This window comes from Gossypium arboreum, chromosome 13 (assembly GCF_025698485.1).
Source record: "Gossypium arboreum isolate Shixiya-1 chromosome 13, ASM2569848v2, whole genome shotgun sequence".
Classification (NCBI taxonomy): Eukaryota; Viridiplantae; Streptophyta; class Magnoliopsida; order Malvales; family Malvaceae; genus Gossypium; species Gossypium arboreum.
This window is the reverse complement of record NC_069082.1, coordinates 110,360,726-110,365,709: the sequence shown is the minus strand read 5'-3', so window position 1 is coordinate 110,365,709 and position 4,984 is coordinate 110,360,726. Positions and strand designations below refer to the sequence as shown.

At 36.4% G+C, this 4,984-nt stretch overlaps 1 long non-coding RNA gene across 1 annotated transcript; it reads right to left on the bottom strand.

Moving 5' to 3' along the window:
- Positions 1 to 2,509: 2,509 nt before the first annotated feature.
- LOC128286718 (uncharacterized) lies at positions 2,510 to 4,241 on the bottom strand. The gene is made up of 2 exons (XR_008277355.1): positions 3,774 to 4,241; positions 2,510 to 3,623 (listed from the first exon to the last, which is right to left on the bottom strand). It is a non-coding gene; the product is annotated as an uncharacterized LOC128286718 (long non-coding RNA).
- Positions 4,242 to 4,984: the final 743 nt, after the last annotated feature.

Sequence of the window (4,984 nt, the reverse complement as noted above, 5' to 3'; positions counted from 1 at the left end):
TGGTGATTTCAACGAAATTGCTTTTTCTTTCGAGAAAAATGGAGATCGTATACGGGTAGAGAAAAATATGTTAGCTATTCTTTTGGCATTATCCGATTGGAATCTTAATGACCTGGTTTTTTTGAAAGGTGGTATACTTGGAAAAGAGGCATATTTGCAGAAACAAATATATGTGAGACCGAGCAAAGGTTGCTAATTAGGCATGGTGGGAACAGTTCTCTGCATTTTCTGTAGCTTACTTATGTCACTCAATTTCTGATCATTGTCCTTTTTTGGTAAATACAAGGGGACAGAATCATTCACATCATGGGAATAATAAAAGGCAGTTTTGATTTAATGTGAATTGGTGCTTAGAAGATGACAACGAGAAAGTAATTAGGAATTATTGGGAGTCTATTTCGGAGAAACTACCTACAAAACTTGAAGGTTGGGCAAACAACTAATTGTTTGGAATTCAATAATAAAGAGAAATCGAAAAGCACATAAGCCAAAGCTAGTTGATAGAATGAAGGAACTACATAAGGTAGAACCGACTAATAATAATCTTGCTAAATTTTACCGAAATCCAGTTAAGCTTGAATCTAAAGACAGACAAGGAGAAAATATTTTGGGAACAAAGGGCTCGAACCAATTGGCTCTCTCATGGAGATCGCAATACTACTTTCTTTCACAAAGTGGACATAGGGAGGAAAAAAATAAAAAATAATTAAAGGGCTTGAGAATGAAAATGGAAGATGGCTATCTGATCATGATGGTGTTCTAAAAATAGTATCTGGGGTATTTCAATAAGCTATTCACGACATCCGAAGAGGGAGAGACTTTACGTATATTTGAAAAATGTATAATGTAGGATATCAGATGAAATGCATGAACAACTGTTACAACCATTTTCTAAAGAGGAGGTCTGGAATGCAGTCAAGACTATGGGGCCATTAAAGGCTCTCGGGATTGACAGATTTCCATCTTTGTTTTTCAAAGATATTAGTACATCTTATGACTAGAGGTTACTTCTTATTGTCTTAATGTGCTTCGAGGTGATGTTGTAGTTGAGGATATTAATGCCACACATATCATTTTGATTCCCAAGGTTAGTAAACCACGCACTATTATGCAATTTAGACCTATTAGCCTCTGTACTATTATATACAAAATTATTGCTAAGGTCATTGTAAACTGAATGAGTGATTTCCTAAATTTCTGTGTTATGAGCCACGAGGGGCTTTTATATAGAGTAGGCAATTTTTTGATAATATCTTGGTCGCTTATGAGATTCTTTACATTTTGAAAAGAAAGAAATGGGGTAAGAAAGGTAATTTTGCTCTAAAACTCAACATGTGCAAGGTCGTGATGATGCTAAGGTTGGGATTTCATGCAGATTAGGTGACGTTGATGATAAGATGTGTAGCTTTTGTCACGTACACAATGGGAATCAATGGAGGCTGTAGTGACAGTTTTGTTCTGTCAATGAGTTTAAGCCAGGGAGATCCACTCAGTCCTTTTCTGTTTCTGCTATGTGTTGAAGGGTTATCAATGATCCTGGTCGTTGCTCAAAAAGAAAATTTAATACGAGGGGTTTGTGTAGGGAGAGGGCGTGTGACCATTAATCATTTATTTTTTGCAGACAATAGCATCATTTTTAGGGAAGCTATAAAGGAACAAGCGAAGAATGTCCATAGAGTGATATCAGAATATGAGAAAGCTTTTGGTCAAACGATTAACTATGATAAGTCTTAGATATATTTCGAGGCAAATGAGTATGAACAAATGAGTATGAAAGTGACAGAAACACTGTAAGTAGTACATTAAGGGTTTGGGTGTCTTTGAATCCTAAAAAATATCTCAGCTTGCCTATGATGGTGGGGAGGAAATAAAAATGGACTTTTGCGCATTAAGTGGATAAAATTCATAGTAGAGTGGAGAGTTGGAATTTGTGGCTCTTATTTATGGGTAGGAAATAAACTTTGATAAAGTTAGTTTTGCAAGCTCTACTTGTATATGCGATGCGATGTTTTCTTTTTTCGAAAACTGTGTTTTAAATTAGAAAACGTACTTGATAATTTCTAGTGAAGAGCTTCTAAATCGTTAAAAGGCATTCATTAGAGTTCTTGGAGGTATTTATGCCTGCCTAAGTCCGTTGGGGGCTTAGGTTTTCATGATTTAGCATTGTTTAATATTTCTTTATTAACTAAATAGTGTTGGCACATTTGGCATGTTGTTTTCCGTATATGATTTCTTATCTACGAGATTAGGTTCTTACCCTTCTCTTACCTGAAGAGGCATAATGAGTGCTCGAGGTTTGTTGGAGAAAGGCATGGGCTGGTGCATTGGTGATGGAGAGTCTGTGAATGTTTGGAATGATCCTTGGATTCAAAGACTTGGATATAGTCGAATTCGATATCAAAAAATTAATATAAAGTACACGAGGGTGTCTAAACTAATTAACCATGAATGGGGTACCTGGAATGACACAACCATTTGTGAAATAGAAGTTGAGGATCAATGCAAGCCATTTTGTCTATAACCCTGGCCAGGACAAAACTACCTAGTTCTAGCAGGGGCGAAACCAGGGGGGGTAGGCATGGGCCCCGGCCCCCCCTAAAATGGAAAATTTTCATTTAGGCCCTTTAGATTTTTTTAAAATTTTAAATTAGTAAAAGTAAAATTGTACTTTGGCCCCCCCTAAAATTATAAAAATTCAATTTAATCCTTTAAAAATTATAAATATATAGACTATAAAAAATTAAAATTTCCTTCGGCCCCTCCAAAAATTCTTTTCTAGCTTCGCCCCTGAGTTCTAGGATTTGGAGGCTGGACGGATCGGGGGCGTATACTGTGAAGAGTGGTTACAAGGTACTTATACAAGGAAATTCAGAATTACAAAAAGATTCGTCTACTCCTATGACTACCTCCGCAAAGAACTTCTCTCGGATTTATGGGCATTACAACTTCTAGCGAAGATTAAAATTACAATGTGGAAATTCTACAACAATTTTAATGCCTACGTATGCTAACTTAAACAAACGACATATTTCTACTCCTATTCTTTGTCTGTTGTGTCACACAGATTTACAATCTGTTGACCACCTACTGCGTTTTTGCCCAGTAACAAGCCAGTTTTTGACTTCTTTGCGATTCACTGTGCGCTTTATGTCGAAACATCTAGATTACAAATATTGGCCAGTAGAGGTTTTCCAAACAACAGACGACAGAAATAGAAAGCTGGTGACTCTATCTGTTTGGTCTATTTGGTTTGCACGAAATAAATTAATTCACGAGTGTACAAGTCAAACGTTGAGTGATTTGGTGGTGCTCGTTTTAGGTTACTTGGCTAAAATTGAAGCCCTTGAAATAGTGGGATACCCTAGATGCTCCTCTACGCAAATTCACTGGAGACCACTAGATTTGGATTTTATAACAGTTAACTTTGACTCATCTTTTAATTTACAGGAGAAAACATCCATCTCAGGCATTATTGCAAGAAATGAAAGAGGGCTAGTTATGGGGGCTTGTACTTACCCTCATATTAATATTGCCGATGCCTTTGTTGTAGAAGCCCGGACATACGAGCAGGCGATTTGATTTGCACAGGATATTGGCTTTCGTCGCGTCCAGATTGAGGGAGACTCATTGACGATTATAAAGAAATTCCATGCAAATACAAATGATAGATCAGTTCTTAGCCTGATCTTAGCAGATATCAAACAAAGGTTGGGTTTTTTTTGAGCAAATTACTTTCCCTCATGTTAAAACAGAAGGAAATAATGCGTTCATACCTTGGCCAAGGAGGGGCGCCAAGATCCTGAGGGTCGATTCTGGATCGAGGAAGCCCCGAAGATAGTTGAGCGAGTCGCAAAGATAGACATGGCGAACTGCTCCTTTCTGCATTAGGTTTCTTTGGCTTTAGTTCGTCGGGAATTTTGATTCTTTACTCCGATGAATAAATTGAAGCTCCGCTCTCTTCTGGGTTTTGTTGATGGCTTCATGCATTTCTGTTTTCCTAGAGATTGGAGAGCTTTAGCTGGTTCTGTTTAAGTTTTTTGAGGGAAAATGGTTCTGACGATTGGGTTTCTTTTGCTGCTCTTTCTTTCATTTTCTTGTTTTCTTTGTTTTTGCATTTAATTTGGTCTGCACTTTTCAATATGGTTTGTTGAGTCCCGAAGTTACAGTGTATGAGACATGTTTTGTTTGTTTCCCCTGATATTTTTTTAATGTCAGCTAGTTTCCATTTAAAAAAAAAAATTAAACTTAAATTTTATATGGATGTAATATAACATATATAAAAGGAATGCCCTAGGAGTTTCCTTTTACACCTATCCAATGTTATTTTTTTCCCCTTTTTCCCTTCATTATAAGTATAAATAGTTAAATTTCAATTTTGGTCCCATTATTTTATTCGATTACATAAAAATTGTTTAATTTTATGTAACATTCTTAACTTGTTTCCGTCATTGAATTAAGGTTACGAAATGTTATTGTACAAAACATAATGTTTAAAATTAAAATAGAACAAATAATTCAACTTACGTGTAAATTCCAATATTTCATTCCATTCATAGAAAACATACATATTTGGTCCTTAAATCGAGCTTTTGAGGCCCTAAATACAATTTAAAAACATCATGGGATCATTTTGAAATAAAACAAAAAAATTTAGAAAATTTGAAAATAAGGGTCACACGGTTGTGTGGTTACTTCACACGCTCGTGTGACTACTTCACACGCCCGTGCATGTTGACCGTGTAACTAACTGTGCCCGGGTAATATGTGGTCATACGGCCTTGTGAACAGACTGTGTATCTCACTGTGACCGTGTAGCTCAGGGTCACATGACTGTGTAACTCACTATATTTGTGTGGACCAAGGTGCAATGAAAATAAATAAGACACATGGTTTTGTGTCACACATGGCCGTGTGATAGCCCATGTCTCAACCTGTGTGCTCCAAAATTTGCCTTCAAATTCAATTTTACCAAAAATGTTTGCTT